The 22,861-nt window shown below is 49.8% G+C and overlaps 1 protein-coding gene across 11 annotated transcripts in view; it reads right to left on the bottom strand.

The window, feature by feature from the left end:
* cdk6 (cyclin-dependent kinase 6) overlaps window positions 1-22,861 on the bottom strand; it is a 352,894-nt gene that overhangs the window by 42,920 nt on the left and 287,113 nt on the right. The gene's annotated exons all lie outside the window — the stretch shown is intronic.

Genomic DNA, 22,861 nt, shown 5'->3' with positions numbered 1-22,861 from the left:
GAGATGGCCATGATAAACCTGACAGTTTCCTATATCACATTCATGCCTATGCGGTATTGTATCTAAATATGTTGCAAACTTAATATCCCATCACTCCAAACTCAAGGATTTCCCCATCTTGCACCTCACGGTAGATGGACCAACCTTTTGGTGGCTAATCATATAATTTACAGTGCAGAAGGAGGCCATTCGGCCAAGTGAGTCTGCACTGGCCCTTGGAAAGAGCACCCTACCTAAGCCCACACCTCTACCCTAGCCCCGTCACCCAGTAACCCCACCTAAAATTTTGGACACGAAGGGGCAATTTATAATGGCCAATCCACCTAGCCTTGATACACCAGGCATGGCCAATCCACTGAACCTGCAGATCTTTGGACAGTGGGAGGAAATCGGAGCACCCGGAGGAAACCCACGCAGATACGGGGAGAAAGTGCAAATTCTGCAGACAGTGATCCAAGCCGGGAATTGAACCTGGGACCCTGGAGCTGTGAAGCAACTGTGTTAACCACTGTGCTGACTTGTCCTCTTAAAAGAGGCCAAGATATGTTACGGACTACTCCCTCTTTATGAAAACCTTCCCCAACAGATAGGGCAACAAAATCTTCTTGCAGTGAGTCCACATGTGAGTCTTTTCTCAAGTGCAAGATACAAGAGAAAGCTGGTGGTGAGGCAAGGAAGGAATTTTTCCTTACATTTCATTTGAGAAATTAAGGCCTGGAAAACTTTGTGGCACACATGTTGGAACTCCTAAGGTTGACATTCAGGAAATTTGAATGATTTGAAACATTGCTCACGTGCACGTCATGTTCGTGAACAACTCAATGAATCAGCATGGTACATATGTGGATAAAAAAAAGGTCACAGTGATAAGAACTGGGGAAAATAATAAAAAAAAAGAAAATGCAATAAAATAAAACAGGCAGTTGATAAGGGCAGCTGTCTGAAGAGACTTTGATGGGGGAGTTAACATATCAGTGAGGAAGGCAACTGTTTTATCTGTGCGCCTAGGGGAAAACAATGGGGTATAGGAGAGGTAACTTGAAAGTGGTGAGATAAGGAAATTGACATGTATATGCTAAAAGCCATATCCACAGGGTGGGTAACATCAATAGCACAATAACTGGAGAGAGGCACAGTAGCAGCAACCATCACAGCCACAACTAGCTGCAGAAACCGTCTCCCGAAAACAAGTTATTGCTAAACGGGCAGCTAGTTAAAACCAAAACTTAAACGGAAAAGATTTTCTTTCACTGAAACTGAAGATGATTTTCCAAAACATGGGTCAATAACTTATGCATGGTAATTGTCTGCTGGATTTAGCTCATAGAGTTATAAAATATTGGACGTTGTTTGAAAACAAAATTGCATGGCAGAGTTCAGGAAGAGTAGGTCATTGGAAACCAAGTGGTAACTTCATGTAATACTGTGTGTATAGCCATCAGTGTAATTGAGTGTTTTAGTGTATTATAGTCCTTCTTGTCATGTGTTTTTTTTCTTTTAAGTTAATAAATATTCTTCATTAATTGATCACACAGCGACTGGACTATTCTTCCCTGGTTCGTATATCTTTTCTCACAGTATACCAAATTGAAAGTGTACATCACTACAAACTGGTGTACCAGGGCGGTACAGTGGCTAGCACTAGGACCCGGGTTCAATCCTGAACCCCCGGTCATTGTCCGTGTGGAGTTTGCACATTCTCCCCGTGTATTCATGGGTCTCGCCCTCACAATCCAAAGATGTGCAGTGTATGTGGATTGGCCATGTTAAACAGCCCCTTAATTGGAAAAAAATAATTCGGTACTCAAAATTAAAAAAACAGAACCGGAGCGGGATTCTTTGTAGCCCAACGCCGAAATCAGGATTGGCTATTGGGTGGAGAATGGCTTCCGATGGCGGATTCATGACAGGCACTGGGTCACGATGCTCCGGCAGGTCGGAGAATCGGCAGAGGACAGCATAAATCCTGCCCGGCTGCCCCGCGATATTCTCCGGCCTCCCCAAAATCCCGTCGACGTGAATCGCGCTGTGCGCCTCGGAGAATGTCAGGGATTGGTGCGACGCAACGGGCCCCGGGGCCGCCCAAATTCTCCGGGCCGGATGGGCCGAAGTCCCGCCGATGTGACCACGGGTCACGCCGGCATAAATCAAACCAGCACGGAGGGAGGGGTCAGCGTGGGGCGGCCGCCGGAGAAGTGACAGCATGGGCGCAGGTGGTGAAGGGGGTCGCAGGAGCCGTTGGAGTGTGCGTGCCGGGGGGTGGGAGTGGCTGGGGAGGGGGGAGGGGCTGGAGGGGAGAGGGAGGGGCTGGAAGGAAGGGGTGAGGGGCTGAGGGGGAGGGGTGAGGAGGAGAGGGGGGGGGTGGGGGAGTGAGTGATGGAGAGGGTGCATGCCGGGGAAGAGAGAGGGGGGTTGGGGAGGGTGCGTGCTGGGGAGGAGAGGGGGGTGTGGGGAGGAGAGGGGGTGGTTGAGGAGGGTGCATGCCGAGGAGGAGGCAGGGGGCGGGGAGGGCAAGTGATGGGGAGGGTGGGTGCGAGGGAGGGGGGGTGGGCAGGAAGGGCGAGTGATGGAGAGGGTGCGTGCCGGAGAGGAAAGGGGGTGGGTTGGGGACATTGCGTGCCGGGGAGGGAGGGGGCGTGTCTGCCTGGCCATGTGCCAGCTGGCAACAGTCGTCGTTACCATGCAGCCTTGGCACCTGGCTGCTGAGGGGGGGGGGGGGGGGGGGGTGGTCAATGATAACATGTCGACTATCTCCCCCACCCCCTGCAGGCCGTTATGTTTGGTCATCACCCAGCAATGTTGGCTGTCGTGGCGGGAGCCGCACTTCTACATGTTGCCCTGGAGGAGCCGCAGAGGAGCATGCCACAAGAGGCAGGTGGCAGCCGCCCAGGCTGGAGGGCCGTCTCCACGACAGGGCGAGGAGGAGGAGGAGGAGGGGTGGTGCCACGGTGACGGAGACGCCTGATGAGGCCCCATGTGTACTGGCCCTGCTCATCGTACCAGGACCACACGGACCGGGAATGCAGGAGGGGACTCCGGGTGAGTCGGGAAACCGTCGCCCATATCTGCCACCTGGATGACCCTGAACTTTTATGCGACCTCTCCGGCATCTAGCAAGGCGTTGTTGCACCGGTGCATCTGTGCAGTGACGGACGCTCTGTCTGCCATTGCGGACCGCTACATCCAGTTCCCTGTGGACCAGGCCAGCCAGGATGCCCGGGCAGTGGGCTTCGCTGCCATGGCCAGGATACCCATGGTCCAGGCGGGCGATCGATGGCATGCATGTCGCCGTGCTGCTACCTGCGGATAACAGGGCCATGTTCACGAATAGTAAGGGGACATATTCCATGAACGTGCAGATAATCTGTGACCACCGCATGAGGATTCTGCACGTCTGCGCCTGGTACCCGGGCAGTGTACATGACTCATCCGTATTGGTGCAATCTTTCATCCCTACCATGTTCAATCAATGCCCCCCACCCCGGCTGAGGGGCTGGTTGCTGGGTGACAGGGGTTACCCGTTGCGGTCATGGCTGATGACGTCTATACGGAGGCCACAGACTGACGCGGAGAACTGCTACAACGATGCCCATGCAGTGACAGAGACGTGCTTTGGGCTGCTGAAGATGTGCTTCAGGTGCCTGGACCGCTCTGGGGGGCCCTCCAATACCCGTCAGGGAGGGTTGGCCGCATTGTTGTGGTCTGCTGCGTCCTGCATAACATAACCCAGCAGAGGGGCGATGTGCTGCAGGCAGAGGAGGGGGAAGGGGAGGAGCAGTAAGATGAGAAGCAGACCTCCCCAGGTGAGGAGGATGGGGGCAATGGTCAGGACAGATGGGCTGGACATGGACGTTACTGGCTGGGCCAGCGGGCATGGGATAGGCTGATAGCCGCACGGTTCACGGGCTACGGGGGGTGGGGAATAGGCGAGTATGGGCACAGACTGCACACCACGGCACCAGCCTACCACCCTCACCACAACCACCCAACACCAACCACCCTCACCCGTCCCCCATCCACCCACCACCAACCACCCCCCACCCCACCCGCATGCACACCACCCCTCCATTGCACATCCACCTGCGGCACAATGGGCCGGGCTCACACGGTCGCCGGTAGAAGCGTGTCTATTGCAGGCCATGGAGGATGATGACAACCCGCTCTGCGATGAGCTCTGGGCTCTACATCGTTGGACAATGTCTGACCCATGGCCACAGTACCACCCTCCACCCGGACCGTCCCTGCATGCGGCCGTGACACTGCAGCGCACGGTCCCGTCCTCTGCCCGGGGGGATGGCGTGAGCAACCCGGGAGGGAAGGGGGGGGGGCACACTCGCCTGAGGCCGATGGTCTATCACCCCTCACACACACACACACACACACAGGCGCTCACCTCACACCACCCCCCCCCCCCCCCCGCCACACGCATCGGACAGAGCACAAAGGCAGCTTCTGTAGGTGTGAAAGTGATTTTAATAACAAACTGTTCATACACGTGCCCTAGCCCCAGAACTAATCTGTACCCTGCACCCGTGCCAATTTACTCAGTGTCTAATTTTTTGGCCTTACGGGCCCTATGACTACGTCTAGGTGGTTCCCCAGACGGTACAGTAGAACTGGAGGTGGACTCCTGTGATTCCTGCCCTGTGACTAGGGACCCCTTTAGCGGCCGGTTCCTGGGGCGGCCCGGCCTCGATGGGCCAGGCTGCAGCTCGGGCAACTGGGATGGCGAGCTACAACCTGTCCTGCCCGTTGCCCACCAGATGTACCTGGGACGGAAGTGGGGGGGGGGGGGGGAGTCCGAGGTGTCGCGGTGTTCCGGGATCTCCCCTGCAGGGTGACCCGGAACGGGCCCCAGCACCTCCTCCTCCCTCGGGGTGCCCGATGGCCCCCAGGCCTCTACATGGGTTGGGGATGCGAACTGACTGAGCACCCGATGGCCCCCCGATACCTGCCGCTGCTAGTCCTGGGGGCCCGCCCTTGTATTAACAAGGGTCTGCAAGCCATGGAGCTCAGTGAGTTGGCCATCCCTGTCTGTGTCTGGGCGATGCCGGGCAGCACCTGGGCAATGGCGCTGATGGGGGATATGAGGGAAGAGGGAATATGGGGAAAGGGGGGATATGGGGGAAGGGGGGATATGGGGGAAGGGGGGATATTGGGGAAGAGGGGATATGGGGGAAGGGGGATATGGGGGAAGGGGGGATATGGGGGAAGGGGGGATATGCGGGATGGGGGATATGGGGGAAGGGGGGGATATTGGGAAGGGGGATATGGGGGAAGGGGGATATGGGGGATATGCGGGATGGGGGATATGTGGGATGGGGGGATATGGGGGAAGGGGGATATGGGGAAGGGGGGATATGGGGAAGGGGGATATGCGGGAATATGGGGGAAGGGAGGATATGGGGAAGGGGGGATATGGGGGAAGGGGGGATATGGGGGAAGGGGGGATATGGGGAACGGGGGATATGCGGGGAAGGGGGAATATTGGGGAAGGGGGAAAGTTGGGCAGGCAGTGGGGGGTTTCACTTGGCGCTGCGCAGCGAGCGGCCATTTTGCCGGGTCTCCGGGGGGGGCCGTCTTTTGTGCAGTGATGCCACGTGGCGTCACTGATGGCGCGCGGTGTCAATGACAGAGCGTGCGTCCGTGACGGGTGACGTCATCGCGAATGGCGTCATGCCACTACTAGCACATTCCCGGCTGGAGAATTAGCGACGTTTTGGGGGGCCTGACGCCGGAGAGATTCGCGCCATTTTAGCGCCGGGTTCGGGCCATCGCGCCGATTCACGGAGAATCTCGCCCCTGTTCAGAAGGCGAGATAAACAGCACATGAAAATGAAAAATGAAAATCGCTTATTGTCACGAGTATGCTTCAATGAAGTTACTGTGAAAAGCCCCTAGTCGCCACATTCCGGCGCCTGTCCGGGGAGGCTGGTACGGGAATGAGAATAGAGCTTAAGATATGATTCCAACATGTACAAATTGTTACTGCAGGAGTATCTGTTATCTCAAAGGAGAGTGGCTACCAGCTCATGAGCAAGAGTGACGTGAGCTCAGGGCGAAACTCACCAAGGCCCCGGTGCTGGCGTTTTTCGACCCCCCCTCCTCAAACTCCGCCGCTATGATTTTGACCTGGTTTACACCCCGGGCAAAGAGTTCATTGTGGCCGATACACTCTCCAGATTTATCACCACACCGTGTGAGCAGACTGACTTTGTCTGTCAAATAGACGCGCAGGTTCAATTCTGTGCCTCCAACTTTCCGGCCACTGATGAGAGGGTCGTGCAAATTCGTCAGGAGACGGCCAGGGATCCTCTACTCCAGCGGGTCATGCAACACCTCACGGACGGTTGTCAAAAGGGGCAGTGCCCCCAGTTTTATAATGTCAAGGATGATCTAACGGTGGGAGATGGCATCCTAATGAAGCTTGATAGAATTGTGATCACACAGAGCATGCGAGAGTTGGTCCTCGGCCAAATCCACAAAGGTCACCTGGGGGTCGAAAAGTGTCGCCGTCAAGCCTGAGACGCAGTATATTGGCCAGGCATCAGTCAAGATATCACCAACACGGTCCTCAATTGGCCAACATGTCAAAGGTTCCAGCCGGCTCAGTCTAAAGAGACTCTATAGCAGCATGAAATGGTTACCTCCCCATGGTCCAAGGTTGGTGTTGACCTGTTCCATGCCAAGGGCCGAGACTATGTCCTCCTAGTGGAGTACTTTTCCAACTACCCCGAGGTGGTCAAACTGACTGACCTCATGTCAGCAACGGTAATTAAGGCATGCAAGGAGACTTTTGCCCGGCATAGGATCCCACTCACAGTTATGTGACAACGGCCCCTGCTTCTTCAGCCAGGAGTGGACAGATTTTGCCCGGCTGTACAACTTTCGGCACGTCACATCCAGCCCCCACTACCCCCAGTCGAATGAGAAGGCAGAAAAAGGGGTCCACATCGTTAAAAAACTTGTGTAAAGCAGCTGACTCGGGTTCTGATTTCAACCTGGCGCTGTTAGCCTACAGGGCGACTCCTTTGTCCGCTGGCCTGTCCCCAGCCAGCTCCTAACTGCGAACGACAGTGCCGGCTATCCACATTCCAGACCTTGACAACTTACCGGTTCGACAGAGGATGCAGCGGTCTCAGGCCCAATCCAAGTTGGTGTACGGCGCCCATGCCACAGATCTCCCCGACCTGGTCCCTGCTGACCGAGTTCATGTTCAGCTGCCTGACGGTGGCTGGTCCACCACAGCTGTGGTGGTCAAGCAAGTGGCCCCGAGAACATTCCTCGTTCGCATGCCTGATGGCTCCTTTCTGCGGCGTAATAGGTGGGCACTGCATCGATTTCCACACCCGCCACCTGACCATGATGTCCCGCCTCGCACACTGGTTCCTCAGGACGCGCCCTTTCACGAGGCCACCGATGTGCCAGTTATTCTACCGACCTCTACATTGGAGGCTATTCCGCCCATTCAAGTGCAGGCAGCCCCGACCCACCCTTGAGGCGGTCAACCAGAATTGGTCGCCCGCCACAGAGACTGAATTTATAGACTGAATGTTGCATTACCTTGTTATCTCATCTTTTACATATCTGTACATATCGTTTTTTTTCTCATGTGTTATCTGCCCTCTATCTGCACTAGACACCTTCCCATGTAAATAAGTTAGCAGATTCTGTATATAGTCAAGTACCTGTACACATCTTCACTATTTATTGACCTGAACACATTAAAAAAAGGGGGTGAGATGTCATAATACACATCCATGTATAAGATGGAGTGCAGACAGGCAGTGATTGACACACAGGATTACCAGTCAACATACAGAACACAGCAGCCAATCACCAGACAGGACACGACCACTATAAAGCCAGAGGGCACTAATTTTCCCGCTCTCTCGGGATCCAGCCTCTGAGACAGTCAGAGCTCGTGAGCAGCAACTAGAACAAACACCATGTGGTAGTAAGATAGTCTGGTCAGGTTAGCCTCAGGTCTCCAGTCAAGTCAGCATAGTGTCAAGCCACAGTTAAAGCATGTATTATAGTTAAGTGTTCAATAAAATCGAGTTGCATTTCTTTAAGTGTTGGAAGCCTGTCTCTCTCACTACTGCAGCAAACACAGTCCTCGTAACCCAGCTTACCCAACACATCAAAGTTTAGAGAGCGACTCCATCAGTGTCATGTAGATCATTTGCGTGAAAGAGAAAATCTGACTGAAGGAGAGCATGGCAGTCTTCTAGAGTTCAAATTTCTCCGACAGTCCAAAATGATAGTCTGAAAGAAAGTAAAAGTCTCAAAGATTGGGATCGGAATTCTCTGCGAACTGACAGGGCGGGCCACCCTGGCGCCGAGGAGAGGTGTGAACCACTCCGGCGTCGTGCCGCCCCGAAGATGCGGAATTTTCCGCACCTTCAGGGGCTAGGCCGGTGCTGGGGTGGTTTGTGCCGCGCCGGCTGGCGCGGAAGGGGCTTGGCGCCACGCCAACCGGTGCTGAAGGGCCTCTGCTGGCCGACGCGAGATGGCGCATGTGCGGGAGCACCGGCGTGTGCTGGAGTCATCCCAGCGCATGCGCAGGGGAGGTTCATCTCCACGCCAGCCATCGCGGACTGTTACAGCAACCGGCGCAGAGGAATAGAGTGCCCATGGCACAGGCCCGCCCACGGATTGGCAGGCCCCGATCGCGGGCCAGGCTACCATGGAGGCACCCTACAGGGCCAGATACTCCCGCACCCCCCCCCCCCCCCCCCCCCCCCCCCCCCCCGAGGCTGCCCTCAGAGCTAGGTCCCGCCGGTAAGTACCTGTTGTAATTTATGCCAGCAGGACCGGCCGAAAACGGGCAGCCACTCAGCCGATCGCGGGCCGGAGAAGGCGCTGCCAACGGCCCCCGACCGGCGCGGCGCGATTCCCGCCCCCGCCAAATCCCTGGCGCCGGAGAATTCGGTAGCCGGCGGGGGTGGGATTCATGCCGACCCCCTGGCGACTCTCCGATCTGGCGGGGGGGGGGGGGGGGGGGGGGGGGGGGTCGGAGAATCCCGCCCCAGAATTCTCCCATTTTGAGACTAAGTGCAGTGGCAGGCGGCTCCAGCAACTTCTTTCTCACTGGCCATAATGACAGGATCTCGCGCAGGTTCTTGCAATTATGTAGTTGCATTCTCCTTCGAGTCACCTTCACGGATCAGCAGCTGCTTCATCCATCCATTGTCAGCTGGCAGGTTAGAACGTCCTGACAATATATTTACAGACCAATGCAGCACTCGCATCACTCTCTCCAGCCCACCTGTCATCACCAGACTGTGCAGGATGTCTCAGCAACCCAGACAAAAAAGGCTAGCAGCCTCAAAAAAGCTGTTTCTCACTTCAACCATCCTCTCCCAGAGCCCATCACCTGCGAGGTGCCCATGCCCCACTTGGACCTCTACCCACTGCATCCAGCGATTTTGTTCAGCCTTTCAAATAAACAATGTGGTATTCCTTTGACCCCCTTTTTTGTGAGCTTTTTATGCAACTTTGTTGGTATCTAGTTATTTCATCCATTTTCTTGTCCTCTGCCAGCTATTGTGAGCCCTCTCCATTTCCCCTCTCAACCTTCTTTGCACAGCTCTCCTTCCACATTGTCCCCCTCATCTTTGGCAGGCTACCACGCCCCCTGGACTCACCTTGCACTCCACCCCACTTTGAACTTCGGATCTTTGTTGCGATGGCTTCATGAGTCCCACAGCACAGTCCTGTCCAGATAACACTGGTGTGTAGCACCAGGGACACGGAAACCCCGGTGCTCCCCAACTCCCTGGGTGCGATCCACTGACCGCGTTGCACTCTCGCTCGAGTGCTGTGTGGCTGGTGAATCCCGTGAGAGGCCTATCGCGGGCCTTCCAGCAACCTTCACGCCTCGCGGGATTCAGCCAAGTCCCTTGAAGCGTCAGAATCTGAAGCATGGCAAAAAGGGGTGGGATCAAGCGGTGTGCGCCGAAGTCTGTTTAAAACTGTCTCCGGCAAACTTACCTGATGGCTACCGGCCTCCCTAGCGAGGCCACAGCCGGACGTCGATCAGCATTGGTCCAGACAAACGTGGACGATATTTTCGGGGCCTCGGATATGGCGTCCCGATCTCTCGCTATAACGGTGAGTTCCAGCCAGCTGAGCTCCCCATTGTAAAAAATGGGGCTATGTGCGGCCTAGGCTGCGCATTCCCCATTCAGGCCTCTTATTCAAAGCGAGTCACGTTGAATAGCCACGTGTGTCTTGGCACTGCAAGTGGCGGGAAATACGCCAGTAAATGTGCTCACTCGGAGCTTTTGTTCCCTTTTGGGAAGATTGCGTCCTAAGTGTCATATGGATAGCGGCGGGGAACTTGCTGGCAGAGTCGGCGGGAAACTCCCTGAAAAACCCACAACAAATTCAATGGAAATTTTGAAGGGATGCCTTGTGCATGCCACTCGTCAGCATTCAGGTTTTGGATCCACACAATTTCACGCTGGTGTGACGCAAGATTGGAAAGCCTGACGGGATGCGGAGGGCAGCTGTTTTAATAAGCATTCATGAGATGCAAATGAATAGATATGGCGTTCACTCCACTAGCCAGTGGGAGGACTGACCCACCAATTGCCAAGTGATTTTACACTAGCATGTTTGCGACATTTTGGCTCCCACAGATTTCCTGCTCCCGCCTGCCACCAAACTGGCTGCGTGTGGGATGGGAGAATTCTCATTGTAGACTGTTCAGAAAAGAGTCACTATGGTGCTTCCTGGTATGGAGGGGTTGTTTTATGAGCAAAGGTTAAACAGTTTGGGACTCTACTCCTTGGAATTTAGAAGAATGAGAGGTGATAAACAAAGAACAAAGAAAAGTACAGCACAGGAACAGGCCCATCGGCCCTCCAAGTCTGTGCCGACCATGCTGCCTGTCTAAACTAAAATTTTCTGCACTTCCGGGGTCCGTATCCTTCTACTCCCATCCTATTCATGTATTTGTCAAGATGCCCCTTAAATGTCACTATCGTCACTGCTTCCACCACCTCTTCCGGCAGTGAGTTCCAGGCACCCACTACCCTCTGTGTACAAATCTTGCCTCGTACATCTCCTCTAACCCTATGCCCCTGAGTAATTGACCCCTCTACCTTGGGAAAAATGTATCCACTCTGTCTATGACCCTCATAATTTTGTAGACCTCTATCAGGTCGCCCCTCTACCGTCGTTCCAGTGAGAACAAACCGAGTTTATTCAACCTCTCCTCATAGGCGAGGGCATAGTATGCCCTCCATACCAGGCAACATCCTGGTAAATCTCTTCTGCACCCTCTCTGAAGACTTCACATCCTTCTAGTAGTGTGGCGACCAGAATTCAACACTATACTCCAAGTGTGGCCTAACTAAGGTTCTATACAGCAGCAACATGACTTGCCAATTTCTTTACTCAATGCCCCGGCCAATGAAGGCTATAGAGCGGCAAGGTAGTACAAGGGCAGCACGGTAGCACAAGTGACTAACACTGTGGCTTCACAGTGCCAGGGTCCCAGGTTCGATTCCCCGCTGGGTCACTATCTGAGCGGAGTCTGCACGTTCTCCCCGTGACTGCGTGGGTTTCCTCCAGGTACTCCGGTTTCCTCCCACAGTCCAAAGACGTGCAGGTTAGGTGGATTGGCCATGCTAAATTGCCCTTAGTGCCCAAAAGGTTAGGAGGGGTTATTGGGTTATGGGGATAGGGTGGAAGTGAGAGCTTATGTGGGTCGGTGCAGACTCGATGGGCTGAATGGCCAATCAGCTACTGACTGGCTGTTCCGGGGAGATTTGCATATGTGCAGTGCGGTCAGCGTAATTTGAAGGTGTACTTGTGGAAGAGACCCGAGGTGTTCGAGTGAAGGCAAGCATCCAGCAGAGGGCAGCAGAGCGGAGCTACTGATTGGCTGTTCCGGGGAGATTTGCATACGTGCAGTGCGGTCAGCGTAATTTGAAGTTGGTTTGTGAAGGGGCTGTTGTCAAATGACAGTTAAACCCGAAACACTTCCTCAGTGTTTCCCTTCCTACCTCCTCATCTAACCAAAAAAAAAACAACTGTGGTTGTTGGGAAGGTAAGTATATCTCTTTAAAAACTTACCTTGAAGGGTGACATCACAGCAAAGCAGTGACCTGATTGGCTGGCAAGGAAAGTGCTCCAGTTAGCAATTGCTGGGAGAAATTTAACTCTTTGTGTGTTGGTGAGTATTGTGATTGGTAAGTAAAATCTTTATTCCTTTCACTTATTAATTATTTGATACTATATTTGTAATCAGTTAAGGTAAAGGGTAAAAATGGCAGGAGATCCCAGACCTGTGTTATGCTCCTCGTGTGCAATGTGGGAGTTCAGGGACGCGGCCGATGCCCCTGACTCCTTCATGTGCGGGAAGTGTGTCCAGCTGCAGCTCCTGTTAGACCGCATGACGGCTCTGGAGCTGCGGATGGACTCACTTTGGAGTATCCGCGATGCTGACGAGGTCGTGGATAGCACATTTAGTGAGTTGGTCACACCGCAGATTAGAATTGGTGATGGAGACAGGGAATGGGTGACCAAAAGGCAGAGAAAGAGAAGGAAGGCAGTGCAGGTGTCCCCTGCGGTCATCTCCCTCCAAAACAGGTATACTGTTTTGAATACTGTTGGGGGAGATGACTCACCGGGGAAGGCAGTAGTAGCCAGTCTCATGGCACCGTGGCTGGCTCTGCTGCGCAGAAGGGCGGGAAAACGACTGGCAGGGCTATAGCCATAGGGGATTCAATTGTAAGGGGGGTAGACAGGCGTTTCTGTGGTCGAAAACGAGACTCCCGAATGGTATGTTGCCTCCCGGGTGCTCGGGTCAGGGATGTCTCCGATCGGCTGCAGGACATAATAAAGGGGGAGGGTGAACAGCCAGTTGTCGTGGTGCATATAGGCACCAGCGATATAGGTAAAAAAAGGGATGAGGTCCTACAATCAGAATTTAGGGAGTTAGGAGATAAGTTAAAAAGTAGGACCTCACAGGTAGTAATCTCAGGATTGCTACCAGTGCCACGGGACAGTCAGAGTAGAAATTCAAGAATAGTCAGAATGAATACGTGGCTTGAGAGATGGTGCAGGAGGGAGGGGTTCATATTTCTGGGACATTGGAACCGGTTCTGGGGCTGGTGGGACCATTACAAACGGGATGGTCTACACCTGGGCAGGACTGGAACCAATGTCCTAGGGGGTGCTTTTGCTAACACTGTTGGGGAGGTTTTAAACTAATGTGGCAGGGGGATGGGAACCAGATTAGGAAGTTAGAGGTCAGTAAAGAAGCAGCAACTAAAGCCAGTAAGGTACGAGACAATAAACTCAATGTGACTAAGGGGAAGAGTAGACAGGGAAGAGATGATGAACGCAAAGGTGGTCTGAGGTGCATTTGTTTTAATGCGAGAAGTGTAGCAGGTAAGGCAGATGAATTTAGGGCTTGGATCAGTACCTGGGAATATGATGTTATTGGTATTACTGAGACTTGGTTGAGGGAAGGGCAGGACTGGCAACTGAATATCCCAGGGTATAGATCCTTCAGGAGGGATAGAGAGGGAGGTAGAAGGAGTGGAGGAGTTGCATTACTCATCAGAGATGATATCACAACTGTGATTAAAGAGGGCACGATGGAGGATTCGAGCACTGAGGCAATATGGGTGGAGCTGAGAAATAGGAAGGGTGCAGTAACATTGTTGGGACTTTACTACAGACCTCCCAAAAGCAAGCATGAACATAGAACATAGAACCTAGAACATTACAGCGCAGTACAGGTCCTTCGGCCCACGATGTTGCGCCGTCCTGTGAAACCCCTCTAAAGTCCCTCTATACTATTCCCTTATCGTCCATATGCCTATCCAATGACCATTTGAATGCGTTTAGTGTTGGCGAGTCCACTACTGTTGCAGGCAGGGCATTCCACGCCCGTACTACTCTCTGAGTAAAGAACCTACCTCTGACATCTGTCCTATATCTATCTCCCCTCAATTTAAAGCTATGTCCCCTCGTGCTGGACATCACCATCCGAGGAAAAAGGCTCTCACTGTCCACCTTATCTAATCCTCTGATCATCTTGTATGCCTCAATTAAGTCACCTCTTAACCTTCTTCTCTCTAACGAAAACAGCCTCAAGTCCTTCAGCCTTTCCTCATATGACCTTCCCTCCATACCAGGCAACATTCTTGTAAATCTCCTCTGTACCCTTTCCAATGCTTCCACATCCTTCCTGTAATGTGGCAACCAGAACTGCACACAATACTCCAAATGCGGCCGCACCAGAGTTTTGTACAACTGCAACATGACCTCATGGCTCCGAAACTCAATTCCTCTACCAATAAAAGCTAACACACCGTACGCCTTCTTAACAACCCTCTCAACCTGGGTGGCAACTTTCAGGGATCTATGGACATGGACACCGAGATCTCTGCTCGTCCACACTACCAAGAATCTTACCATTAGCCCAGTACTCTGCCTTTCTGTTATTCCTTCCAAAATGAATCACCTCACACTTTTCTGCATTTAACTCCATTTGCCACCTGTCAGCCCAGCTCTGCAGCTTATCTATGTCCCTCTGTAACTCTGTAACTTGCACTGTCCACAACTCCACCGACTTTAGTGTCATCTGCAAATTTATTCACCCATCCTTCTACGCCCTCCTCCAGGTCATTTATAAAAATGACAAACAGCAACGGCCCGAAAACAGATCCTTGTGGCACACCATTAGTAACTGGACACCAGTCAGAGCATTTCCCATCAACCACCACTCTTTGTCTTCTATCAGCTAGCCAATTTCTGATCCAAATTGCTAAATCACCCTGAATCCCATGCCTCTGAATTTCTGCAATAGCCTACCGTGGGGAACCTTATCAAACGCTTTACTGAAATCCATATACACCACATCAACTGCTTTACCCTCATCCACCTGTTTGGTCACCTTCTCGAAGAACTCAATGAGGTTTATGAGGCACGACCTACCCTTCACAAAACCATGTTGACTATCTCTAATCAAATTATTCCTTTCCAGATGATTATACATCCTATCTCTTATAAAACTTTCCAAGACTTTTCCCACAACAGAAGTAAGGCTCACTGGCCTATAGTTACCGGGGTTATCTCTACTCCCCTTCTTGTACAAGGGGACAACATTTGCTATCCTCCAGTCCTCTGGCACTATTCCTGTACACAAAGATGACTTAAAGATCAAAGCCAAAGGCTCAGCAATCTTTTTTCCTAGCTTCCCAGAGAATCCTAGGATAAATCCCATCCGGCCCAGGGGACTTATCTATTTTCACACTTTTCAGAATCGCTAACACCTCCTCCTTATGAACCTCAAGCCCTTCTAGTCTAGTAGCCTGTATCTCAGTATTCTCCTCGACAACTTTGTCTTTTTCCTGTGTGAATACTGACGAAAAATACTCATTTAGCACCTCTCCTATCTCCTCGGACTCTACGCACAACTTCCCACTACTGTGCTTGACTGGCCCTACTCTTACCTTAGTCATTCTTTTATTCCTGACATACCTATAGAAAGCTTTAGGGTTATCCTTGATCCTACCTGCCAAAGACTTCTCATGTCTTCGCTTGGCTCTTCTTAGCTCTCTCTTTAGAGCCTTCTTAGCTAACTTGTAACTCTCAAGCGACCCAACTGAACCATCACGTCTCATCTTCACATAAGCCTCCTTCTTCCTCTTGACAAGTAATTCAACTGCTTTAGTAACCCATGGTTCCCTCACTCGACCACTTCCTCCCTGCCTAACAGGTATATACTTATCAAGGACACGCAGTAGCTGTTCCTTGAACATGCTCCACATTTCCATTGTGTCCATCCCCTGCAGTTTTCCTCTCCAGGCGATGCATCCTAAGTCTTGCCTCATCGCATCATAATTGCCTTTCCCCCAGCAATAACTCTTGCCCTGCGGTTTATACCTATCCCTTTCCATCGCTAAAGTAAACGTAATCGAATTGTGGTCATTATCACCAAAATTCTCACCTACCTCCAAATCTAACACCTGTCCTGGTTCATTACCTAGTACCAAATCCAATATGGCCTCGCCTCTTGTTGGCCTATCTACATACTGCATCAGGAAACCCTCCTGCACACATTGGACAAAAACGGATCCATCTAAAGTACTCGAACTATAGTGTTTCCAGTCAATATTTGGAAAGTGAAAGTCCCCCATAACAACTACCCTGTTATTTTCGCTCCTATCCAGAATCATCTTTGCAATCCTTTCCTCTACATCTCTGGAACTTTTCGGAGGCCTATAGAAAAGCCCTAACAGGGTGACCTCTCCTTTCCTGTTTCTTAACTCAGCCCATACTACATCAGTATTCGAGTCCTCATCAAATGTCCTCTCAGCCACCGTAATACTGTCCTTGACTAACAATGCCATCCCTCCCCCTCTCTTACCACCTTCCCTGAACTTACTGAAATATCTAAACCCCGGCACCTGCAACAACCATTCCTCGCCCTGCTCTATCCATGTCTCCGAAATGGCCACAACATCGAAGTCCCAGGTACTAACCCATGCCGCAAGCTCACCCACCTTATTCCGTATGCTCCTGGCATTGAAGTAGACGCACTTTAGACCACCTTCCTTCCTGCCGGTACACTCCTGCAACTTTGAAACCTTACTCATGACCTCACTACTCTCAGCTTCTTGTGTACTAGAGCTACAATTCAGATTCCCAATCCCCTGCTGAACTAGTTTAAACCCTCCCGAAGAGCATTAGCAAACCTCCCCCCGAGTGAAGTAGAGGTACAAATATGCAGACAGATTATAGAAAAATGTAGGAGCAATAGGGTGGTTGTGATGGGAGATTTTAACTTCCCCAACATTGAATGTGATTCGTGTAGTGTTGGAGGCGTAGATGGAGCAGAGTTTGTAAGGAGCATCCAGGAGAGTTTTTTAGAGCAGTATGTAAATAGTCCAACTCGGGAAGGGGCCATACTGGACCTGGTATTGGGGAATGATCCCGGCCAGGTGGTTGATGTTTCAGTCGGTGATTACTTTGGGAATAGCGATCACAATTCCGTAAGTTTTAGAATACTCATGGACAAGGACAAAAGTGGTCCGAAAGGAAGAGTACTAAATTGGGGAAAGGCAGAGTATAACAAAATTCGGCAGGAGCTCGGGAATGTGGATTGGGAGCAGCTGTTTAAGGGTAAATCAACATTTGAAATGTGGGAGTCTTTTAAGGAAAGGTTGATTAGAGTGCAGGACAGACATGTTCCTGTGAAAATGAAAGATAGAAATGGCAAGATTAGGGAACCATGGATGACGGGTGAAATTGTGAGACTAGCTAAGATGAAAAAGGAAGCATACATAGGATCGAGGCAACTCAAAACTGATGAAGCTTTGGAGGAATATCGGGAAAGTAGGACGAATCTCAAACGCGCAATAAAGAGAGCTAAAAGGGGTCATGAAATATCTTTGGCTAACAGGGTTAAGGAAAATCCCAAAGCCTTTTATTTGTATGTAAAGAGCAAGATGGTAACTAGAGAAAGGATTGGCCCACTCAAAGCCAAAAGAGGGAATTTATGCGTGGACTCAGAGGAAATGGGTGAGATTCTTAATGAGTACTTTGCATCGGTATTCACAAAGGAGAGGGACAAGACGGATGCTGAGGCTAGGGATGTATGTTTAAATACTTTAGGTCAAGTTGTCATACGGAAGGGGGAAGTTTTGGGTATTCTAAAAGACATTAAGGTGGACAGGTCCCCAGGACTGGATGGGATCTATCCCAGGTTACTGAGGGAAGCAAGGGTTGAAATAGCTGGGGCCTTAACAGACATCTTTGCAGCATCCTTGAGCACGGTTGAGGTCCCTGAGGACTGGAGAATTGCTAATGTTGTCCCTTTGTTTAAGAAGGGTAGCAGGGATAATCCAGGGAATTATAGACCTGTGAGCTTGACGTCAGTGGTAGGCAAACTGTTGGAGAAGATACTGAGGGATAGGATCTATTCACATCTGGAAGAAAATAGACTTATTAGTGATAGGCAGCATAGTTTTGTGCAGGGAAGGTCATGTCTTACAAACCTAATAGAATTCTTTGAGGAAGTGACAGTTAATTGATGAGGGAAGGGCTGTAGATGTCATATACATGGACTTTAGTAAGGCGTTTGATAAGGTTTCCCATGGCAGGTTGATGGAAAAAGTGAAGTCGTATGGGGTTCAGGGTGTACTAGCTAGATGGATAAAGAACTGGCTGGGCAACAGGAGACAGAGAGTAGTGGTGGAAGGGAATGTCTCAAAATGGAGAAGGGTGACTAGTGGTGTCCCACAAGGATCCGTGCTCGGACCACTGCTGTTTGTGATCTACATAAATGACCTGGAAGAAAGTATAGGTGGTCTTATTAGCAAGTTTGCAGATGATACTAAGATTGGTGGAGTTGCAGATAGCGAGGAGGACTGTCAGAGAATACAACAAAATATAGATAGATTGGAGAGTTGGGCAGAGAAATGGCAGATGGAGTTCAATCCAGGCAAATGCGAGATGATGCATTTTGGAAGATCAAATTCAAGAGCGGACTATATGGTCAATGGAAGGGTCTTGGGGAAAATTGATGTGCAGAGAGATCTGGGAGTTCAGGTCCATTGTACCCTGAAGGTGGCAATGCAGGTCGATAGAGTGGTCAAGAAGGCATACAGCATGCTTGCCTTCATCGGACAGGGTATTGAGTACAAGAGTCGGCAGGTCATGTTACAGTTGTACAGGACTTTGGTTCGGCCACATTTGGAATACTGCGTGCAGTTCTGGTCGCCACATTACCAGAAGGATGTGGATGCTTTGGAGAGGGTGCAGAGGAGGTTCACCAGGATGTTGCCTGGTATGGAGGGTGCTAGCTATGAAGAAAGGTTGAGTAGATTAGGATTATTTTCATTGGAAATACGGGGGTTGAGGGGGAACCTGATTGAGGTCTACAAAATTATGAGAGGTATGGACAGGGTGGATAGTAACAAGCTTTTCCCAAGAGTGGGTGTCAGTTACAAGGGGTCACGATTTCAAGGTGAGAGGGAGAAAGTTTAAGGGAGATGTGCATGGAAAATCTTTTTACGCAGAGGGTTAGTGGGTGCCTGGAACGCTTTACCAGCAGAGGTGGTAGAGGCGGGCACGATAGCATCATTTAAGAGGCATCTAGACAGGTATATGAACGGGCAGGAACAGAGAGAAGTAGACCTTGGAAAATAGGAGACAGGTTTAGATAAAGGATCTGGATCGGCGCAGGCTGGGAGGGCCGAAGGGCCTGTTCCTGTGCTGTAATTTTCTTTGTTCTGCACTGTATGTTCTATGCCATATGCCTTCTTGACTACCTTCTCCACCTGTGTTGCCCCTTTCAGTGACCTGTGGACCTGTACACCTAGATCTCTCTGACTGTCAATACTCTTGAGGGTTCTACCATTCACTGTATATTCCCTACTTGCATTAGACCTTCCAAAATGCATTACCTCACATTTGTCCGGATTAAACTCCATCTGCCATCTCTCCGCCCAAGTCTCCAAACGATCTAAATCCTGCTGTATCCTTTGACAGTCCTCATCCCGATCCGCAATTCCACCAACCTTTGTGTCGTCTGCAAACTTACTAATCAGACCAGTTACATTTTCCTCCAAATCATTTATTTATACTATGAACAGCAAAGGTCCCAGCACTGATCCCTGCGGAACACCACTAGTCACAGCCCTCCTATCAGAAAAGCACCCTTCTATTGCTACTCTCTGCCTTCTATGACCTAGCGAGTTCTGTATCCATCTTGCCAGCTCACCCCTGATCCCGTGTGACTTCACCTTTTGTACCAGTCTGCCATGAGGGACCTTGTCAAAGGCCTTGCTGAAGTCCACATTGCCAACATCCATTGCCTTACATGCATCAATCATCTTTGTGACCTCTCAAAAAACTCTATCAAGTTAGTAAAACTCTATCAAGTTAGTAAAACTTGAAACAAATAGGATTCTTAAGGGGTTTGACAGGGTAAATGCTGAGATGTTTCATGGGAAAGTCTAGGACCAGAGGGCATCGTCTCAGAATAATGGGATGCCAATTTAAGACTGAGATGAGGAGGAATTTATTTCCTCAAAGGAACACCTGGTCCTGTTTCTTCTGGTCTTATAGTTATATCAATCATATACATTTTAGTTATGATTACAGTAACAGCAGATATACAACTCAATCTATTAAATTTCAGGTATTGCTGATATTGGTTTATTCATCATAATGTATAAGTTGCTTTTTAAGTGGGAAAGGAGTGTAGTGTATAAGAGCTGCCCTCTTTGCTGCCCTCTCTGTTGGAAGGTGTAAATAATTCAACACTTGCTTGCATTGAGTCCACGTGAGTCTTTTCTAAGTACAGTGCACCACAAGAAGCTTAAAGCCACAAAATGCTAAGTTTCTTTGTAGCTATTGAATGTCAGCCCCATTTCTCAAAATGTAAATATGCAGGACAAAAACCAAAACAAACTCGTCTCAATATTTGAAAGCAAAAGAAGCACCATCTATATAGAAAATGTTTGGAATAATAGGACAGGAGTGCTCATTCAGCATCTTGCTCCTGCTGACAAACCTGCTTTGGTTCGGTTAGAAAAGATTGGTGTACTGACTTTGTAAGCAAAGAACAAAAATGGTTTGGCAAACATGATGATGCCCCTTTTAACAGTTACATTTCATTTAACTTCACTCTCTAAGTTCTGTAAAATTATGCTTTAACTCATTAGTAAAATAAAGGGATGAACTCCTAGTTTATACAAATGGCAAATACAGCACTGTCCGATCATGTAACAGCATTTCCTTCAGGTCACGTTCTCATGCAAAAATATTAATTTTAGTCCCTGAGATAATCAATAGAGTTCAATTTATATTCAGACATACATGTCTGAAATGCATACTTCTGCATCACTTTACAGGGATTTCTTAAATACCCATTAACCAAGAAAAACCTGAATAAAATTTATATTTTTCAGTTTCAAATTGTGTTTAAACCATTTTTCTACGATTTTAATATACAGGCACTGTGGAGTTCTTAATCTTAAAGATCAAAAATAAGTAATAAAGCAAAAAAGAAGTTTAAAAGAACGAGAGAGAACATTTAGACTTTTATCACCCTGGATATCAGCAATGAAGAGGAAATTCTCTGAAATGAAGAAACCAAGTGCTCGAAAGCATTTCCATGAACGAGTGAGATGCCCGCAATCACGTGAGTAAAAATCTAAAACCAGTCACATCATTGCTGTTACTATTCATATTAACCCTTTGGTCCCTTGGAACAAAGAAGGCTGAGGGGTGCCTTAATTGAGGTGCATGAAATTATGAGGGGAAGAGATAGAGTGGACAGGATAAAATTGTTTCCCTTGGTGGAGAATTCTAGAACCGGGGGACATAGATTCAAGATAAGGGACAGAAGGTATAGAGGGGTCATGAGGAAGAACTCTTTTAGCAGAGGGTAGAGGGTGTCCGAATTCCCTGCCCGAGTTGGTGGTGGAGGCAGAGACCCTAAACTCTTTTAAAAAGTACCTTGTCCTGCACCGTAAGTGCTCAAAGCTACAGGGCTATGAACTGGGTGCAAGAAGGTGGGATAGAAGGTTGAATTAGAAAAGGCAGCTGAGTGTCCTCAGGCTGGCAAGGACAAGATGGGCCGAGTGGCCTCCTTCTGTGCTGTAACATTTCTATGATTCTGTGATTTGCTCCTCTCAAGATGCATATATTGTTTTAGTGGGGCAAAGGTTTAAAGGCCTGCTGTCAACTCCTAAGTGATGGCTCTCAAATATAATGTTATTCTTTTGTATCAGCTGCTAAAACGCACATGCCTAAGTAATTTTCGAAAGTCTGCAGAGAGCTAGGACAAATAGATCTCTATGGCTATCACTGAGTAGATGGATGGCCTTCTAGGGGAAAGGGAAGAGACAGAATCTGTGGTTCATGCTGGAATCAACGAATAAGGAGGCAAACCATTGAGGCCCTTACTTGGGATTATATTGACAGTCCTTCACTGTTGTACCTGAAAATGACTGCGACCAACATACTCTTTGGGAGATTAATTTAATGCCATGGGGGTTGGGATTGAATGAATGCGACAGGAGGTGAGAAACCAGGATGGAGTAGAAAACTAGAAGGTCAAACAACAACAAAAAAAATAATGTGGCTGCAGTCAGAAATAGATGGAGGAGAAAAGCCAGTCAGACTAATACGGTGTTGGAAAGCATGTTTATTATGTGAGGGATGTTACAAATAAGATTGGAAAGCTATAGGTGCAAGTTACCACATGATGTTATGATAAAATGGCTACAATGGAGAATGGGCTTCAACATGTCTAGGAATGAAAACTAAAAATTCCTCGTTACAATGTATTCAGGAGAAGTATACCATATAGACCAAATCTATATAGTTAGGGTTAAGGAAGAGAAACGTAGCTGTTAGAATGCTGGGTATGGAATATATATTCCAAATACCAAGGAGAAGATTGAGGAACAAATTGGGAGGCAAATTGCAGAGAAATGTAAATATAGCGCACGATCTACTGGTCGCATTGCGGCCGAATGACATTGTGACGCAGATCGCCGGGAGATCGCTCTTCCGGGATCTACCCGACTCGCCACGCCTCGCAAGACCTAACAAGATGTCGCGAGGGGTGGGTGGTGGTGGGGGGAACACCCTTATAGGCGAGTTAAGGCTTTGGGGGAGGTTTCAGGTGTCGAATCGGTGGGTCGAGAGATCGGGTGCCATTTAAAAACGGCACCTCGATCCCTTCCTGCATTGCGGAGTTCCGATGAGCAGAGCTCCTCAATGCAGGGAACGGGACTAAGTGTGGCCTCGGCTCGACGTTCCCTGCTGAGGCCCCGAATAGAACCAGAGTCTCGGTAGATAGCGTGGTGTTTCTCGG

This window comes from Scyliorhinus canicula, chromosome 5 (assembly GCF_902713615.1).
Source record: "Scyliorhinus canicula chromosome 5, sScyCan1.1, whole genome shotgun sequence".
Taxonomy (NCBI): domain Eukaryota; kingdom Metazoa; phylum Chordata; class Chondrichthyes; order Carcharhiniformes; family Scyliorhinidae; genus Scyliorhinus; species Scyliorhinus canicula.
The sequence above is the reverse complement of the archived record's forward strand: the minus strand, read 5'-3'. Positions and strand labels throughout refer to the sequence as shown.